Source organism: Diplotaxodon limnothrissa, linkage group LG18 (assembly GCF_057381915.1).
Source record: "Diplotaxodon limnothrissa isolate DT_005_m linkage group LG18, D_limnothrissa_male_GT1.1, whole genome shotgun sequence".
Lineage (NCBI taxonomy): Eukaryota > Metazoa > Chordata > Actinopteri > Cichliformes > Cichlidae > Diplotaxodon > Diplotaxodon limnothrissa.
In genome coordinates, this window is record NC_140613.1 from 25,526,446 (window position 1) to 25,547,369 (window position 20,924).

General features: G+C 40.5%; 1 pseudogene; it reads left to right on the top strand.

Annotated features, from left to right (window-relative positions):
• The first annotated feature begins 5,160 nt into the window (after window positions 1–5,160).
• Window positions 5,161–20,581, top strand: LOC146613765 (uncharacterized; annotated as a pseudogene).
• Window positions 20,582–20,924: the final 343 nt, after the last annotated feature.

Sequence of the window (20,924 nt, forward strand, 5' to 3'; positions counted from 1 at the left end):
CTGGAGAGCACTTAAAAATACAAGAAAGACTGGCTCCTTTGAAGGAAATTATAAAGAAATAAGTAATACGAGAACCCTTGAGTAAGTCAGAGTTGTGTCAGCGGAGGTTCAAAATTCAGGTTGTCACGTGATACACAAAGACTTCAGATAGTTCTGGTAGTGCTTACAGGCAAATTTCAATTAAGAGACAGACCATCAATCTTTGATAATTAATTATTAATGTATAGATGCACTGACTTATAATATTTACATACCATATACCATTAGAGGTGGGAATCACCATATATCCCACAATACGATATTATCACGATACTTAACGCACGATACGATATTATTGCAATTTTTTAAAAATATTTTGCGATATTCAGATTCTGTACATAAAGGTAAACTTTATCAATATTCATTTTATCTAATAACAAAGTCTCACACTCAGTCTTTCTCTCATTTCAGTCAGTTTTATTGTTGACAAACTGAACGGTTTGTATTACAGTCTAGTCCAACTTAACTGAATGCAACCATCTGGTATAATTATAGCTATTCTGAACTATGCAATATGAAAACTATGCAGCCCCTTCAGCAACTGAAGAATTTGAATGTAAATTAAAACAAAATATAATTTTACATTAAATAAAAAAGTTTTAAACTTAATTAAAATAAAACATGTCTTAAATTAAAATAAGTAAACTGTCATGTTCATTGCTGCCAAAGAAAAAGTTAAACACATTTGGACAGTGAAGGAATGTCAGGATTCTTGCTCAGAAAGAGGATCAACATGCTCTGAAGTCAGAGCACAAAAACCTTTTTTGTAACAAAATATCGATTTCTGCTGTCCCTGTATCGATACATTATTAGCAAACAAAATATCACGATACTACACAGTATCGATTTTTCCCCCACCCCTATATACCATTGTCTATGTGTTTACATTAATATATATGCATTTCAACAGTAAATATATGAGAATTTGTTTGAACAGTTACTGTTCCCTAGAGCTGTAGAATGGAATGTATCGAATCGAATGCATTTATCCTATTTTAACTTCAACTCCACTGCAAAAATACAAATAAAACCTTTATTCTCTAATGTTGTAACATCGAGTATAACAGCATTAAAATAACAGAATATACAAACAACAGGCTATGACTATAGTTATGTCCCGCTAACAGTCTCTTAATCTTTTATAAATTTACAGCACCTAAATCTTCAAGCTTATTGGTAGATAATCTACCCATGCAATAGACATGCACAAATTATTTGTATCTGGTTGTACTTATTTGTATTTCTTAAATATCTTACCTTCCCCTCTGTGAATCGCTACCTTTCCATGGTGGAGGGGTTTGTGTGTCCCAGGGATCCCAGGGGCTATGTTGTTTGGGGGCTTTTGCTCCCTCGTAGGGTCTCCCATGGCAAATTGGTCCTGGGGTGGGACCAGACAAAGCACGATTCAAAAGCCCCCTATGAGATGAAGATGCAGAGAACAGTTCACCTGCCCCACCCTGGAGCCAGGCCCGGGGAGGGTGCCTGAGGGCGAGTGCCTAGTAGCCAGGCCCTCACCTACCTACAGTCATGAGCTTTAGGTAGTGACTGAAAGAACAAGATCGAGGATAAGAGCAGCGGGAATGAGCTTTCTCCAAAGGCTGGCTGGCCTCTCCCTTGGAGATGAGGGGAGGAGTTCAGCCATCTGGGAGGGTCTCAGAGTAGAGCTGCTGCTCCTCCACATCAAAAGGAGCCAGATGAGATGGTTCGGGTGTCTGCCAAGGATGCCTCCTGGGCGCCTCCTGGGTGAGGTGTTCTGGGGATGTCCCATCGGGAGGAGGCCCCTGGGGCAGGCCTGGGAACGTGCTGTTGTTCCCCTGGACAAGCTGTAGGAGGTAGCCAGGGAGAGGGAGGTCTAGGCTTTTCTGAGCTTCAGCCCCAGATAAGTGGAAGAAGATGGATGGAATATGGGTATCTTACCTTTATCTGTGCTGCTATGTCTATGTGCAGCTAACGTATGTTGCTAATTTCTGGAATTAGAGCAAGGATCCATGATACACAATTGCTGTAAAAAAAAAAAAGAAAAAAAAAGTGGCCCATTGGAATGAATGGAAATGAAACTACTGGTTGCTAGGGGGGAAAGTGATTTCAGGAGGTTATTTGGCTGTTTTGGTTAGTAGCCAACTGCTGCGGTTGCTTATACATTAGTTTGTATGGAACTTCTCACTAAGAGGTTGTGAAACTGTGAAAAATATGAGTGTGACGCGAAGCGGGAGCTGTTCTTCAAAGTAAAAGATGCACCTTTCGAAAGGTGTTAGTTTCAGCGTTTTTTGGTTCACCCTTTTTATAACAGCAGTTTCTAGCAACCACTTAACAACTGATTAGGGAATTTTCCCCGCGCAACCTGAGGTTGCAGTTAGTGGTTATTGCTGTGCTAGCTATTAGCTTTTCAGCACACAGTACATACATCAGATTCACATCACTGTACCAAATGCACAATACAATCAATACACTGTGTTTTTGAAGTATTTAAACTGATACTGTGTCTTTAGTGAAAAAGTACAGACTGTATTTTAAAAAATAATCACTGGTGCTTTGGCTTGAGGTCAAGAGGCTCACATTATTAGCACTGATGGCTACACTGGTTAGGTTTGCTACACTCTTTCAATTTTTCAAGACTAACATAAGTGTTTCCTGAAGTTGCTAATGTCGCCCCGTTTAAGCAGCCACATTATCAAACTGCATTTAGCTGCATTTTAAATTCAATGTAGTGAAACAATCCCACACTTTTAAACATTTTGCCCAGTAGCCATGACTGGAGCGCTGAGAATGTAAACACACAGTTACTCAAACATAATAATGCCGCTTTGTCATCATTAGCAACCTGTTAAAATGTTGAAATGAATTAATGTTGCATAAATACCGATAGCAGCACTGTTTGTCTAGTTATTTATCAGGAACTAATGTGAAAGCTTTCGTTAGCCGTCCCTATAGACATTGGATTGACTAGTCTCACCACATAGCAGTGACCTTTAAAACTTTGACGCGGTCGTGGATTTTTGAGATTCATCTTCAGTGACTTTGTGACCTCTGAGTGATCATTCAAAAAGAACAGCACATCATTAAGATGCGTTTTCTAGTGATGGTCTGACTCTGACAAACACATGAAGCAAACCGGTGACACAGGGGGGCTGTACTATATATTTCCAAAGCACTTCAGCCATTACCGCCGTAATAATCATTCCGTGTTATTGCGCACTCAGAGGCATAAAGTCATCGTGAGATTTCAGTGCTGAACATATGGTGCTACCAACCAAGCAACTGAAGCTATAAAATCACAATACATTAATTATAGGGAAATTTTGACATCAATCACAGTAAAAGCGGGCTCTTGCCTTCCCACAGAGCACAAGTCACATAAAGAGCTGACTTCTGCAGTCATTATAATTGTACGGTAGCTGCATTTATGATTTGTTTATACATAACAAATGCAAATTGCAAGACTCAAACATAATTGTATGCTTTAGTATTCTTTATCCTAATAGTCACTTTTAAATAAAATGCACTTTGCATCATATTGATAAGACAACAAAAGGGTATATAAAAAAGCATGGTGCACTATTTTGTGAAGGGCTCTAATGGTCAAGTTTATTTTATTCATAAAATGTCATAAAAATTGTTTGACATTGATCTGAGGAGAAGATTCAGCATTATTTTTCTGGTCTGTGCTAACACCGAGCCTTTGTCTGGTCTTTTACTGCACATGGTTTATAATCACTGCCATCAGGTTGTTATCTCTGCCTTTGCTGCCAGCAGTGAACCAGAACAGAGAGGGGATTTTCTTTTAGTTTAAATGAATTATTTGGAGCTATTTATTTCTTATCCCCGCAGGCTATTGTTTCATAATGAATTGTAAAGGACAGGCTAGATGTCTATTTGCCTGGCAAATAAACATTCATTCAAGGCACAAAAAGAAAAAAAATCTTGTTCAAAGTAAAAAGAGCTTTTCAAGCCATGAATAATTCTTTTACAATGAGAATTCATTCTGTATACCTTTCTATTCAATTTTCAAAAGACATAATTAATGTGTGAGTAACATTTGTTGCTGTTTAATTAGTTAAAAGGCTCATGGACAAGGCCAGAATTATATTTCTTTGATGGGCCAAAGGGCACATTTTTCAGTCATCACCCATTTCATTTGTACTACATTTGGGTCATTCTTACTATTCGGTGCCATTTGAGTCCTAATGACATAATATGGTATATTTAGTGTAAAACTTGTCTAATGCTTATTTCTAAACCATTTTCTTGTATGTTTAACCCCCCTCTACCATAGAACACATTGATATATACACAGGATAAATACATTAAAAGTAAATTACTTTTATTTTAGCACAAGTCACTAAAGTACTATGTCCCCAGTCATGCTTGCTCGACTTCAGTTACAAATATAACTTAAAAAAAAAAGAAATCTAGATTTTTCATCATTTCTGGATTGGCTTATTTCTAATGTTCCTCATCAAATGTTCTTTTTTATTATTAATGCATGTTTAATACTTAAAATCTTTAAAAAATGTTGTGTCCCTGAATCAACTGTCACCCCTGTTACTCTGATAAGAATTCCATAGAACACATCACCTGATTATTCTTTTAGTCACATGACACTCCCGGATGTAACATATTTTGGAGGGAAAACTTTCAAGAAGAAGACGAGTAAGTACCACTCTTTAATCAACCCTTTTTTCAATGTTTTAGCAAGATTTTGTAATGTGGCAAAGCATAACACGTCCAACCTGTTACGCTTATTAATAGTGGAAACAATTTTTTTTTTGTAATTTTTATAATATGGCTAATAAACATGTTAAAAATGGTTCTTAGTGGTCACCATGTACTAGCTTGTTGTTCATCATACTAGTAGTAATGGCTAAGTTTAGCATAAAATCTCCCCCCTGATACCGTCACCCCTGTTATTGCTATGCACTGTAACAGGGGGGACACATGGTAACAGGGGGGACGTAAGATGATAGAAGTTTAGTGTTTAGGGTTATTTATACAAGTGTGTATTGGTAATTATTATTAACCTGTATATATATACTTTTAGAAGATTTTGAATAGTATACATTTTTCAGGGAATGGCACCAATGTCTGCTGCGGAGAAGCAGCGGCGCTACCGAGCACGTCGTGATGCTGACCCTGAGAGAAGACAGATATATCTCAATAAAGAGAAAGAGAAGTGGAGAAAGGACAGAGAGGAAGGGGAAAAAAAAGAAAGTGGCAGATCTCAGTGAACGACAGAAGAGAGCACAGAGAAAGCAGTGGCGAGAAAGGAAAAGAAAGCAGAGGGCTAGTGCCAAAGGCAGGACAGAATTTGAGGCTATGAATACTCCTCCCCTAAGTCCAGAATATTCCCTAGAGCCAGAAAATGCCCCGCAACCAGGACCCTCAAGGTTAGAAGAAGAGTTGACAGTTCAATGCTTTGCTGATTAGGTAGATTTTGTATTTGAATGATAAAACGTGATTTTGCCCTAAAAAGAGAGAGAGAGAGAGAGAGAGAGAGAGAGTGAGTGTGTGTGTGTGTGTGTGTGTGTGTGTGAGTCTACCTGCCTAATACATTATAAACATATAATATCCAACGTCTATCTTATACTGTATCTAAACATTTATCTAAACATATATATATAATAATTGTGACAATATTTCCTGTGTTGTAGGCAATACATTGTTGGACGAAGGAATATTAGACAGGGAAGAAGGAGACTCAAGAATGAAATTAAAGAGCTAAAGGCCTTGTTGGAAAAGGAAAAGAGAAAAAAAGAAAAATACAAGAAGAGGTGCCAGCGTTTGGGTGGGGAAAAAAAATCCCCACGTTCTAAAGTGGATGCACTGCTGCGTCATGAAACAGTTAGCAACACAATTAGGAAAAGACTATTACTGCAGGAATCAATCGTTGAGGAAATCAGGAATAAATACAAAAACACCAAAAAGGAACGAGAGAGGCAAATTATTGCAAAAACGACAATAGGAAAAATTATAAAGAAATACAGGCTACAGAGGGCTGCACAGACAGCTCTAGGCTTTTCAAAAAAGCGTGGTCAAAGACAAGATGGAGGGCTCATAACCTTTGAAAGAAAGGAAAGCAATAGATTACCAGTTGATTGCAAGCAGAAAATAAAGGCCTTCTTCTTAAGAGATGACGTCAGTCGGATGACAACAGGACGAAAGCAAACTAACTCAAAAGAAAATAAAAAAACAGAAACGTTTGCTAACTGATTCACTGAAGAATCTGCACCATAAGTTTCTTTCAGAAACTGAGCATCAGGTCTCATATTCTTGTTTCTGCACCTTAAGACCATTTTGGGTTGTGGTGCCCACAGAAGCTGATCGTGAAACCTGTCAGTGCAGGACACATGAGAACTTACAGTTCATGGCCAATGCCCTGTATGTCCAAGGTCTGTCAGCAACAAAACACATTGAAGAGATGGTAGATGCAACAATGTGTGATGCTAAATCCAAAGTCTGTGCATATGGTGAGTGCAAAGACTGTTTCTTTTTTTTTTTTTTTTTTTTTTTTTTTTTTTTAATGACATCAGAAACAGCAGTATGCGACATTACGTGATGGCAGAGCTTCAGTTCATCCTTTGTCTTTTTTTTTTTTTTTTTTTTTTTTTTTAATAAATAGGACAGGGGGAATGAATGGGAGAAAGAGGGGGAGAGAAAGAAAGAAAACCAAAGGGGAGAAGAGACGGTGAGAAGGGGGGGGAAGAGAGAGAAAAAAAAAAAAAGAACTCCTGGGTCACCTGTATGGAGAAAAAAAAAAAAAAACACAAACAAAACAAACAAACAGAGGAGACAGCAAACAACAAAGAGCAACATAATAATAGAGAAAACAAAGCACCATCACAATAAACTAGCTAGTCATAGATATCAATATTTACTAAATAATAAACGATATTGTGCAGCACGCAAGATAGACAGCGCACAGTGTGCTTTGAGGCAGCAGCCAAGAAAGCTTTAGTCCGCGTCTGTGAATACCCATGTGTGCATACCTGTGTGGATCAGCATGCTTGCATTCCAAAGGTTTCTCCATGTAATGATCTGCTAGGGAGTGTGGGGGGGCCACAGCCCCGTCCTCCAGGGTGTGAAGCGGGTATGGAGGAGATCAAAACTCCAGACATCCAGAGGCCCCCAGAACACAAGAGACCATGGAAGACCAACAGAGGGGCAGCCGCGCCACTGTTCCAGTAAGAGCTGAGGAGAGTCCCAGATGAGGGCTCGCCCAGCAGCCGCGGAGCAGAAGTCAGGGGGAGTTGCAGTGACGCGCCCGTGAGCTCCGCCGGCCCCCAGCTGTGCCTGAGTGACCGAGCCCCAGGCCGAGAGGCCGGGGGCACCCCACCTCCAAAGGGGCCCGAGCGAGCCCCAGGCCCCAGGCCCCGACAAGCGGCCGCCAAGGAGTGAGCCGGTGTGTACCCGGACGCCCACCCCCAGACACAAAGAACCACCAACACACCAACACCTGAGAGAGTCCGCCACCGGCAGGGGAAGTGGTGGTGGGTGGAGATAGGCCTCCAAACCTTGGAGGGCCTGAGGCCCTTCTGGGTTTTAATTGCACCTTAGAACACATATGCATCAACACTACAATGAGCGGGTGGAGGGAGGTTTGGAGTCTTCTCCCACCCCCATTCTCTGCGGCCTGCTGGAGCGGGAGGGCTAGTAGGAGGAGTTGGCCGTCCGACTGCGGTCTGGGGTGTGGGGCCTCCCTGCTGCTGCGGAGTCGGGGTGGTCTGCCTCTCCCCACCGCAGGGAAAAGGGTAACACCACCTGGGTCTGGGTGCAATTCCCCCCTCCAGGGGCAAGGGTACCTAGACCCGGTTTGTAGAGTACGCTTGGGGAGTGTGATTGTGTGTACAGCGTCTCTTTATGTCTGTCTCCACGTTGGTTGAGTGTGGAGTGAGTGCATATGAGAGCATGAGGGTGGGAATGGATGTTTGTGTCTGTGTGTGCCTGTATGTCTGTGTCTATATGTCAGGTTGGGTATCAGACGCCACCTCTCTGGGGACACCTCAGCAAAGACTGTTTCAGTACAACACACACACTCTTGAGACCTCCTAACAACACAGAGATAGCCTTTACCAAGTGGTCTCTAGAAGAGAATGAAAAATTAAATGATGGAGAGGTATCTGGTAAAAAGTCAACAATTACAGTGAAGACAACTGTCATGACAACAGAGGATGCACTTGCAGGGGAATTTCATGACGGACTACTCAGATTTAGGCGGCACGTCTTTAATATCCAATGGCAGTATAGAGCCTACAGACAACTGAGAGAAAATCTGAGAAACGATGAATGTCTGCTACATGTAGATTTTTGAAGTTTCTTTAAGGTGGTATTTTTTGTCACTGATGTTATGTCCACCCTGTTACCTCCTGTCCACCCTGTTTCTCCTCTGTCCACCCTGTTACCTGTGTGTTTCTTTTGTTAATTAAATCAAATCAACAAACATAATGCATGTCTCTTTGGTTATTGGGAGGGAATGAATCAGCAAAATTAAGTTGGAGCCAATTTTTTTTTAATATTCCCTTTGAATCTAAAAACAATCTTTTGAAATTACACTGTGTCTTAAAACTGAACCTGTCTTCTTTCAATATAATGCTTGTTTAAAATACTTCCTTGAAATTTCCTTGCAGATTTTAAAAAGGGACATTGTAGCTTTTAGAAAATGTAAATATTACTATAACTGTGCATTCAAAACAGTTATTAATAGAAAATTGAATGTCCTGTAACAGGGTGGACATTTGGCACGTCATGGTAAAGACTTTGATTTTAAAAAATATTATAATATAATATCCTTAGCTGGACCAATACATTTTTCTTATAGGTTGAAAATCCCTCTTTTAGATGAAATGTTAAAATAATTCAAAATTTTGTATTTTTTGATGAAGAGTGATCACACTGAAATGGCACCGAATAGTAGGAATGACCCATTTTCTTCTCTTAATTGGAATTACTGTATGCAAGAAACCGGACAAATCTGAACCTCACTGAATCAGTGAGACGTGATAATCTTTCCGACTCTTTGTTTTTGCTCTGACAACTATCTGCAATCACAAAATTCGAAGAAACAGGAATGTACGCAGTGTCCTTGCATCGAGTGCTTACTAGTGAAAGGATTTATTTGTCTGCTGCATTTATTAAGACATTTAAAACCTTTACACTCTCTGTGCATAATGTGAATATTTGTCAAGCTGTGATAATGTCAAATAAACTCAAAAGAAAATGGGACCCAGTGATGGCAAGTGATGACACGTGTCTCTATGCAGATGCAGGCAAATCTCCTCCTTCCGCAGAAGTTACACATTTATCACAGAGCATTGGTGGTAGAAAAATCAGAATATTTATTGAAGTAAAGGTACCAATATAACAACTAAACGAGTTATTGAATTTTAATTATTATAAAATTTATGTCGATTACATGTTTACGGTGTCCCCTAGAAACAAAGTATGTACAAACTCCGAAGCATGTACAAACTGCAAAACACAACGGAAGTGCTCCAGGACGCTAGGGGCAGTGTTGAGCTTCCCTCTGAGCAAAGCACACTGACTGTTAGCTAACGTGAGATTTGACTCCACCATAAACCAAGCGTTCATAGTAGTTAAAAACAAATCAAACAAACAACAGTTTACACATTACCTTTCTTATAAAGTGTGGTTGTTCTATCCTTGCAGGTGTTTTCCACCGGTATCCAACTCCATGTGTTTACAACAAACTTGCCGTTTATTTTGCAAATCGAGCTCAACACTGCCCCTAGCGTCCTGGAGCACTTCCGTTGTGTTTTGGAGTTTGCATGTGCTTTGTCTCTAGGGGCCACCATACATATTGTCCTAAAAGCTAAAAAAAAAAAAAGAGAAAAGAAACCACTGTCATTTACTATTAATTGTTTTTCCACAAATTTAACTTCAAATTTCTACATTTATCTGCCAGCAGTTACTAAACTGAAGGAAATGAAGGCTTGATTGTTAAGCAGAGCATGTTTGTTTTATCGCAGCTGCTATACTTAAGTTGAAATGGTGGTAGTGGAAAAACCTAAGTAGCTGTAAACGATTTATCCAGAGAGGGTCCCTGATATCACAACACCCAAAGACAGCCAAGAGGGGGGATAGAAAAGGTAAGTAAAGTTTGAAAGGTACATTCTCTACTTCATAGACTTATGTAAGTGGATGTTTTAAAACAGACACTTTACATAGTCATGAAGTACTATGACAGTACATAGTACATTAGTGCATTATGAGGACAAGGTGCTTAAAGTAGCAAAATTAAATACACTTGGTATACGGATGTATCACAAAGTAAAGTATAAATGGCATTATAAAAACAACGTTATGTCTCCAAAGAATCGTCAGCTCTTAAAAAAATGATGGTGGGTTATGAGATGATTGTTGAGGTAGGAAATCACTCTTACTAACCTCTTTCAGATTAGCTAAACACAAAGCAGCAACATCAGAATGAGGAAGAAAAGTTATTTATGTAACTTTGATTGTGGCATGGCTGTTGGTGCCAGACGAACCAGCCTGGCTATTTCAGAAACACAACCATCTCTGGGGCTTACAGAGAATGCTCAAAAAAAGTTCTGTGGGTGAAAATACCTTGTTGATGTCAGAGGTCAGACGACTACTTTCAGTTGATAGGATGTCAACAGCAACTCAAAAACAACTTGTAATAACCAAGGTATGCAGAAGAGCATCTGTGAATGTATAATAATTTAAACCGCGAAGCACAGGGGTATGGCAACAGATGACCACTCTGGGTACTGCTCCTATCGCTGAGGAACAGGAAACTAATATTCACACAAGATAATGTGCCACAACACGAAGCTCAAGTGATCTCCAACTGGTTTCTTGAACTTGACAGTTAGTTCAATGTACTTAAACGGCCTTCACAATTGTTAGGGTTGACTGAATGGACTCAAGCGCAGACTCCGAACTTTAAGCAAATATTCTTTATTTACAACATCAGTGAACTATATACAGATGTGAGGGGAATGGACAGGGGCTTCAGGTATCCACAGGGCAGGAAAGGGAAACACTCCACAGTCGCTCGTAGATCATTCCGTGCACTCCGGTCTCCAACTTGCTCCATGCCAACACGCCACACATCTCAGCCAAACACTCGTGCTCAGGTATCCAAAGGAGGTTCAAGGGATGGGTCCAGGAAAACTATTTACACACAGATGAGAGATAATCACAAATAGGCTACACTAACATGGGTTATACAATGGTCCAGCAACGAGAAGCACCATCCTAAGAAGCAGCCAGAGAAAGCAGGATGATGAGCCACAGGTGTGTGATTACGGACAGGTGCGTGGGCCGAAGGCAGGAGGCTGCGATGAGCTCCGCCCAGGCTGAGTGAACACAGGAGAGAGAGAGCAAGAGTTGCCTGGGTTGGCCGGGCAGACATGGGGACCATAACAACAATAACCAGATCTCCATCCAATAGCGTGCTTTTGGGCTGTGCAGCCAGCAAATCAGCAGCAACTGCATGATGCTATCAAGTCAACATGAACCAAAATCTCGAAAATATGTTTCCACCGCCTTGTTGAATCTATGCCATGAAGAATTAAGGCTGTTCTAAAGACAAAGGGGGTCCAGGATAAAAGGGGAAAAGTGACTGGTAAAACTCAAGCACAGTACCAGAACCAGGAATCTGAACCTGAAGTAGCAGGTACAACTTTTTAAAACATCACATCTCTCAAATCCATTCCTCCCATTACCTTTTGGCCAGCGGACTAAATAATGAAAAACATGAGAACTCGCAAGATATGAAATCTTAACAATAGCAGCTGTCAGTATTGCGATGTGAGATGCAGATACAGTACCTGCCACACAAAGCCTGTAGCTGTTAATCGAACTGGAGAAGAAAAAGAAAATCCCCTTTGAATTGTATCCACCTTTATTTTCTCAAACTTTTACACTCCACCACTTTTGGTATTGATTGTGAGTATTCAAGGCTGTAAAAAAGTATTTCTGTGTTTTTCTTTTTAATCTGCAGGAAAAATTCAAATGCTGTCTGTACATGTGTGTTTACACAAAACACTTCGTTAATTTAGCTTAGTCAAGCATGGGGACTAATGCCTTGCGCCGGTGTTCATTTCATACTCCCATTTGTTTTGCACATTTGGAACGCAGATGAGTTTCACTGTTTTAGCACTAGCTGTTTGGGTTTGTCCTAATGAGCTAGCAGTAAATGGGTTTCTACTGTTCCAGATATGGTGCTAAAAGACCAGGATCATAACCTTAATGAGTTCAAGTTTGGGATTTCCCAATTTAGATATGCACATAAAAAATTGTGTCACTTGGTGTGAAAACCTGCAAAGTCCTGTGATAAGTTTATGTTTTCTTCAGCATTGCTATAATGTTAAAATAAAGCCTTTACTTACATGAAAATCAGTGCTGGGCTACTGAGGGTTTGAGTGTCACATTCCTCCAAATAAATATTTGTTCTAAAGGCCCAGCAGGAATTTCACTCTATTTTGAGACTCTGCAAGTGAGGCTGCACCCACATACTCCCCATGCTACCGACACTCAGACACGGGCACACGTGCTTTAGGTTCACACACACATACGCACGCATGCACAACCGCACTCTCCTCTCAGATGTCCCATTCAAGAGCTCCCGGAGATGCAGTTGGGAAGGATCGATGATGGTGTCTGCACCTTCTGACCTGCTCTCCCCGTCTGTGCCACATCTCCTCCAGCCTCCAACAGCCAGGAGGCAAAGAGACGCACCACAAACTGGCTGTGAAATGAGATAGTCACTCTGAAAAATGTCTGCGGCTTCATGCTCTGCTTGCCCCGGAAGGTCCTTGAAATGTACTTATATTTGCAAGAGTGCCATCTTAAACAAAAGGCTGAAAGTGAGGTGGAAATTTGCCTTAAAGTGCTGCTGAACTTTGTCAGGTTTCATCCGGGTAGATTTTTATCACATCTGCTGAAGAGGATTAAGGTTAACAAGTTTGGTTCACTTTATTGCATACAGTTGGAAGAATAACACAATTAAGAACTACAGTGGCAAAAATACACTGAGGGCAAACATAAAATGTGTGCAGGTGATATTAAAAACCCAAAGGGCTTACTTCAAAACAAAGAAAATTCCTTTGATCCCCTTCTATCCATACCCTCGCCTAAATCCAACATTTTAATGTGAGGTTTGTTCATCTTAATCATTAAAGCTATGAAAATTCGAATTCTTTTGATCAGTGAGCTAGTATAAACAGAAATCTTTTCTTTTCTCCTAAAAATCTCAAGTGCTTCACTTAGTTGGCCTTTCAGTATTCAGCTCAAATATAGAAATCGAATGTGTATCCCTCCAATCCCTCTAATGTGTAACTCTATGTTTTCAAATGAGAGCTTTAACCCCGAAGATAGATGATCATGGGCTCTCATTTCCGCAAGTGCTGCATCTGCATTTCCAAACCTGCAGAGAGACTGCCACTGGACCAGGACTCTGATCTGTATGCTGGTCACTATTAAATACATATTAGGAGCAATAATTGACTACTAGTAGTCAGAGAGCACTTTGGTGAGGCTGCTTTTATTCCTATATGCTGTCATTTAATGGTGAAATCAGACTTTTAGAAGAATAAGAGAAATGTTTGTGTTTTCTCTTGGGAAATCAGTGACCTCAGGTCAGTCATTAACAACAAGGAGGCAGAAGATTTTTTCCTTTTTGATGAGAAGTGACTAATAACCTGTAGGTAATGCTGATATGTCGCTATCGATGTGCACTGGACTCTTAAGACTCTGTAACATTTGTATTTAAATTATGATGGATGCTAAATGCTGTCACATGCTGAACGTGTGTATTCGAATGCAGCCGGTGCAGAGCAAACACAGTCTGCTGCTTGGACTATCATGAGTCATTGATATAAACAGAGTACAGGCTTGTTGGCTGTGCCACAAAACAACAAAACACTTGTTTTAAATTCTTGTGTTTTTTATTAAACTGTCAAAATCAGGCAATTTGATTTTGACTACTGAGCATCCTGATCTGGACAGAGTCAAGCATTTGTGTAACAGACTGTCTCAGCTGAACAGATTGTTTTTTGTTTTTGTTTCAGCGTGATGTTTGGCAGGCTAGGCTTGACCTGTTAGAGCTCAGTCCATTTATCACTGAGATCTAACAGGATTACAGCATCCTCGGAATTAAAGGGAGTGTGCTGCAGTGGTTTGAACTGCATCTATCTGATAGATTCCAATTTATTCATGTAACTGGGGAGTCTTCTTCACGAATGAAATTGCAGGTGTGTCTACACTGGAAACAATTTGCCGCATAGCACTTTGAAGCTGACGGCTGGTCGCTTGTGAACAGTGCAGGTTCTGGTTGCCTATGTTCATTTGCCACTGATATATTTACTGCCAGGTCAAATGTTAGTCAACTGTATTTTCCACTCTTGGTAGTCGGTTCAGTACTTTGCCTTGAAACTGAGAAAAGCTCATGTTGCCAGCAGTTTTGTCATTAAATATTTCTTTCTATGGCCTCAAGTCGCCAAATCTTCGTATCGTTTCCAGTATGTTTGTAGCTTTAACACCACCACAGGGTTCGGTGGTGGGACAAGTTCTATTTACATTATGCATGCTGGTAGTATTATATTTATCTATATTGTTATTATTAGAAAACACTGCATATATTTTATTGCTTTGTAGATGATAACCTGCTATATTTATCCATTAAGCCAGATGACAAATCAATTAGTTGCACTACAGGCATATCTTAAACATGCCTGTAGTTCAACTTAAAGGACATTCAGCCCTTTATGTAAACATACATAAAGGTCTGAGTGTACCATAATTTTCTTCTCTTAAATTCAGACAAAGCTGAGGTTACTTACTACTACTTACTCTGGATTGCATTACCTTGTCCCCCGGTAACACTGAGAAATCCTGGAGTACTTTTTCTACAGGATTTGCCCTTCAGTGAACCCATTCAACAAAAATTTAGGACTGCTTTCATTCATCTGCACAATATCTCTCAAATTAAAAATATCCTCTCTCAGAGTGATGCTGAAAAACTAGTATATGCATTCATTACTACTGGGCTGAACTTGCAATTCATTATTATCAGGTTGTTCTCTAAATTCTCCAAAAAGCTTCCAATTAATCCAAAACACTGCAGCGTGAGCACTGACAGAGATGAGAAAGTTACTCTATATTTCTCCCTTATTAACTTCTTATTGTTGGCTCCCTGTTAAATCTAGAGCTGAATTTAAAATCCTTTTCTTCACATGCAAAATCTTTAATAATCTGTCCCCATCTGATCTTAAAGAGCTCTTAGTATCATGTTGTCCTAACAGATCACTTCATTCTCAGACTGCAGACTGACTTGTCTTTCCAAGACTTACTAAAACCAGACTGGGAGGCAGATCTTTAAGGTTTCAGACTGCACTCTCTGTGAAACCAGATCCCAGTTTGGATTTGGGAGACTCCTATACTTTTATACATCGACATAAAGCTTTCCCTTTGACAAAGCTTATATTTAAGGCTGGAATCAGGTGACCCTGAAGCATCCATTAGTTATGCTGCTGTAGGGTGATGCACTGAGCACTTCTTCTCCACTCACCTCTTTTCACTCCCCACATGTTTATATACCAGCGCAGTATGACATAAAATTTTTTGTCTTCTTTCGCTGTTAGCCTGTGTTTTGTCATGTCCTTGTTTTGTCCTTGTCCCTATCCCCTCTTTTTGTTCCTTTGTCCCTTTCTTCTCTTCTTTCTCCCCACACCCCCCGGCTGGTGCAGCAGATGACTGCACATCCCTGAGTCTAGTTCTGCCAGAGGTTTTTCCACCACTGCAAATATCTAATCAGGATTCATATGGCAGAAACTTAATGCATTTAGATACTGTATGTAGACATGGTCAAGAGAACCTGTGGAAGTTCAAACTGAGAATCTGAATATGGATGAAAGTGATATGTGTAACTTTGAAGGTTACATGGTTGGAATTATGTCACCTCTGATCTGTTGGGATTTATAGAAAAAGGTCAAAACATGAGAAAAAAAATCTAGTGAGCGACAGTTCTCTTGGTTGAAAAGCTAGACTGCTTTGAGCTGATAGGAAGTTAACAGTAAGTCAAATAACAACTTGTTACAACCAAAGTATGCAGAAGAGCATCTATGAATACAAAACATATTGAATTTTGATGCAGATGGGCTACCACAGCAGAAGACCACACCGGATGCCATCAGAATCAGAATCAGAATCAGAATGGGTTTATTGCCAGATGTTGAGGTTTACAACATTAGGAAATTGCTGCGGTGCTTCAGTGCAGACAATAAGAATTAAAGTGCTATGTAGAAAGAAAGATATGTGCATGAGATATACATGAGATATATACATGAGAATAAGAATTATGAGTGCTACGTAGAAAGATATATACATGAGTGCAGGTGGTGATCAGTGCCAGACATGAAATGATGCAGTGACACAGCGTAGGGTCATGTGTTAGTGGCGGGGACAGTCATGTGGTTATTGTTCATGTGTCCAACAGCAGAGGGGAAGAAACTGTTCTTGTGGCGAGAGGTTCTGGTGCGAATGGACCGGAGCCTCCTGCCTGAGGGGAGCAGGTCAAACAGACTGTGTCCAGGGTGAGAAGGGTCAGCTGAGATCCGGGCTGCACGCTGCAGAGTCCTGGAGGTGTACAGGTCCTGCAGAGATGGGAGTCTGCAGCCAATCACCTTCTCAGCAGAGCGCACAACATGCTTGTCAGCTCAGAACAGAAAACTGAGGTGACAGTTCACACAGGCTACCAAAATTGTCAACAGAAGACTGAAAGAATCTGGCCTGGTCTGATACAACATTCAGCTGTTAGGATCAGAATTTGGTGGAAACAACACAAAAGCATGGCTCTAACCTTTGTATCAGTGGTTCAAACTCGTGGTGGTGGTGGTGGTGTAATAGTACCCTGGGATATTTTTTGTGGCAAACTTTGGCCTCTTCAGAGTTCGTCTGTATGCCTCTGTGGTTCCTCCAGTGCTTTAAAATCATTCAGCCTTCCCTGATCAGGAGACGTTTGTGTGTAAGCTGAACCATCTGCAAATTATCAGCAATACAAAGTGGATTCCAAGTTATCTTAGTACATCTCTTTCCATTACAGCGCCCCCCATCCTCCAATGTATGTGACACCATATTGAGCCTGTGGTGGACAATTTTTTATGTTGTAGTCTTTTGGGCAAAAATATGATTGATATCAACAAAAGACTACGAAGTGGCTGACTCAGTCCCCTGAGGACAGAATTGGACCCCACCTCAGGTAGAGTCTTACATAGTGCTGCAAGTGCATGTTAAACAAATACTATGAAAGGACATAAGAGGAGGGCACCCCTTTTGTTAAACTTACATGTTTTACTAATATATTTTATTCCAGCGGTATGCATTTTCTACCATAAAGCTGTCCATATCTGCCACAGTCTTTGCAACTATAGCAAAATTGTTTAAGGGATTATTCAAGTCCTTCTTATTTTTAATTATCTTCATGAGCAGGTGTTGTTAAATGTGACATTTCTTTCAGTTTGTTCTTTCTTTGCCTTGCCTACCCTCTCCCTGCACAAAGCCTCATTTTAAAATTAATCCCAAATCCTAATCCTCAACTACCAACTCAGCCGGGTGAAGCGAGGACCAGCAAAAAAGACTCCACTTCCTCAAAAAGTCCAGAGCTCAAAATGACACTCGCAAGCAAAACAAAACTAGACCACAAACACACACATCCACACACTCGCTCTTTCCTGATCTTTTTTCCAAGCGAGGGATTGGACACACTTCATCCACTGGACAGCATAATCTCACACCCGCTGTCTGCAATGCACTAAGAACTGAAAAGTCGGTGTCATGTGTTTGTGGTGTAAGAACTGTCATGACAAACGTACAAGTTGCACGAGGTTAATGAGAAACTCCAACACAAGTACCTGTGACAGAGAGGGTGTGAATTCCATATAACGAGTGATGTGTTCCAGACCAGAGGAGCTTGGAGTGGAAGCAAAACATTGTTTCTGTACACAGATGGTTGCAGACATTTAACTAACCTCTGGAAAGCATTTACAACACATTTGCTACCTCCTTCAAGAGGCTTCAGACAGGTTTGAGTGTGAGAGGCTGGGGCTCAGATTAACAGATAAGTAGACAGACAGAGACACTGAGCACAGAGACAGGGAAAAGGAGAAGAAGGGCACATAAAAAAGAGCAAAGACTTAAAATTCAAGTAAGAGGCTTAGTTTCAGTCAAAGAACCCCTTTTAGTGTCCTTTGGTTCTTTATGAAAGCTGACAGGGCAGATCATCCTGACAGCAAGGGGGTCAGAGTGAATGTCATGTTATGTCTGTCTTTGAGCACAAACCAAACAATTCCTCACATCAATAACACACTTCACTGTAGCATAACTCACTGCCAATATAAAATGTTCCACCTTGTCCTGCTTTTTTTTTAAATGGTAAAAAAAAAAAAAGGTAAATGGCCTGTATTTGTATAGCGCTTTACTAGTCCCTAAGGACCCCAAAGCGCTTTACACATCCAGTCACCCACCCATTCACATACACATTCACACACTGGTTTTTTTGTTCTCAGATCTACTATAGTAGAGGCAAAACTGGTGCTTTTCTAGATAATACAAATACAAGCTGGGAGACTAAGAGACTGTATATCCTCGCACGGCTCTGCAAGGTTGTACAAACCCAATTCCAAAAAAGTTGGGATGCTGTGTAAAATGTAAAGAATACAGAATTTAATGATTCGTAAATCTCATAAACCCACATTTTATTCACAGTTTGAAGATATATTAAATATTTAAGGTGAGAAAGTAATTCTAAGAAATATATCGCATTTTGAAGTTGATGTCTCAAAAAAGTTGGGAGAGGGGCAAGAAAACGGTGAAAAGGTCTTTAGTGCTAAAACGAAAACTTATCAAAGATTCAAAGAATCTGGAGAAATCTCTGTATGTAAGAGACAAGGCCAAAAATGAATATTAGACATCTGTTATCTCCGGACCCTCCGGTGGCACTGCACTAAAACAGGTGATGGAAATCCCTGCATGGGTTCAGGAATCAGTGTCTGTGACCATGGCTCACCGTGCCATCCACACATCCAGGTTAAAGCTTTGTCGCGACGAAGCCGCATGTGAAAATGATGCAGACATCCAACTATCACCTCTGGGCCAAAGCGCACTTCAAATGAACTGAGACAGTTTTGAAACGCAACAGCTAAAAATGATGCCAACAGTTCACTACAGTGCATTCTACATACAGGACATAGAAAACAATGTGCTCTGATAGAATACTTTCTGTTTCTGCAAAAACCCACTTTTATTCACATGTGCAAATCTCTGTACAGGGAAGGAGGCATATTTATTTAGGTCAGCAGCAGACAAACATGTGAAAAGAACTCGGCTCTGTAACGAGCATCAACAGAAGTTTGGATCACACGTTTTAACTTGTGAAAGCTGCAGTGAATGATGGTCAAGTAAGAGACGATCTTGTCACCCAGTAAGGTGGCTGCTCTTCTCTATCACCAATCACAGCACTTACACCAACATTTGCAAAACCAAAAAGCGGTCTGTAGACACCACAGACTATCACAGACAGCAGCCTCGAGGAATAACTGCGATTTAACAAACTGAAAGGCCCAGCAGTTAACTCCCTTTTATAGGGAATTCTGATGTCAATAATCAGGAAAGATTATTTTTTCATTGAATCCACATTTTTCTTTTATTTCATTAATGGTAGTTTTCACTCTGAAACCAAGGTGTTTAATAAAAAGTTGGAACAGAACGGACCTGGATCATCTTCCTATACAGTGACATCATTAACAGATCAAGTGGTGAGAGTAAAGTGAATTTCAAAATGCAGCACCGAATATCTTAGAAGGGCGATAGACGTGAAGGCAGGGACATGTAGGCCAGAGTTGGGGAAATTATGCCTTGTTTAGATAGTTGAATATTTAATATTAGTTTTACTATCGTCATCATAATCTAAATCTATAAACCAAATACTGTATGTTACCTGGAGAGAGAAAAAATTGTGCAGTCAGTAGGATTCCTGCCATGCTGTCCTCAGGGGAAAGTCTTGAATCCCTTCTGTTTCACATTGTACACCTCAGATTTTAAGCCAGAGTTACGTCATCTGTAAAAGCTTTCTGATTACTCAGCAATTATGGTGTATATGGCTCAGAGTGCAGGAGCTGATGAGTTTCTACTATTCTTCATGAAGTGGAATTAAGTAGCCAGTGATCAGCGAGGCCAAGACAAAGAAGCCGTTGTGAAATTTGTCATAAGGCACTTTTTCCAGTCAACATGCACGAGTCTGAGGTTGAAAAAGTGGCATCCTACAAGTATCTGGCAGTACATCTGAGTAATCATCTGAAGAGGACAACCTCCTGTCTGCAGGAGGGGCCAGAGTGGTCTTCTCAAGGAGGTCCTTTAACATCAGCAGCAAAATCCCTGAAATTTTCTATTAGTTCACAGAAGCAAGAGCAGTGTGGGAGATGCTGGGAAGCTCAATAAAGTCCTGGTGGGCTGGAGGGAGGCTGGCTCTGTACTGGGCTCTGATGTGGATATTCTGCATGTGGAGTAAGGCTGAGAGGGGGGATCCTCAGAACCATTACGGACAACCACGCTCACCCCCTACATGGCTTGTGTCTCAACAGGAAAAGTGTGTTCAGCAGGAGGTTCTTCCAGTTGAAATGCAAAACAGAGCACAGCTGGAAGCCGCTCCTCCCTGCTGCTCTACAGTGCATCCAATTCTTCAGTTGAAACTGTCTGTAAGATCATGAATGGGAAGGATGTAGTTCCTACACACATATATGATGCATGCTTTTATACATATATTGTTCATTCAGTTTTTATGGTCTTAGGCAATATGTAGTCATGCACAATAATTAGCTTTTGGAGATTTAAACTTTGACTTTCTTTTAAGT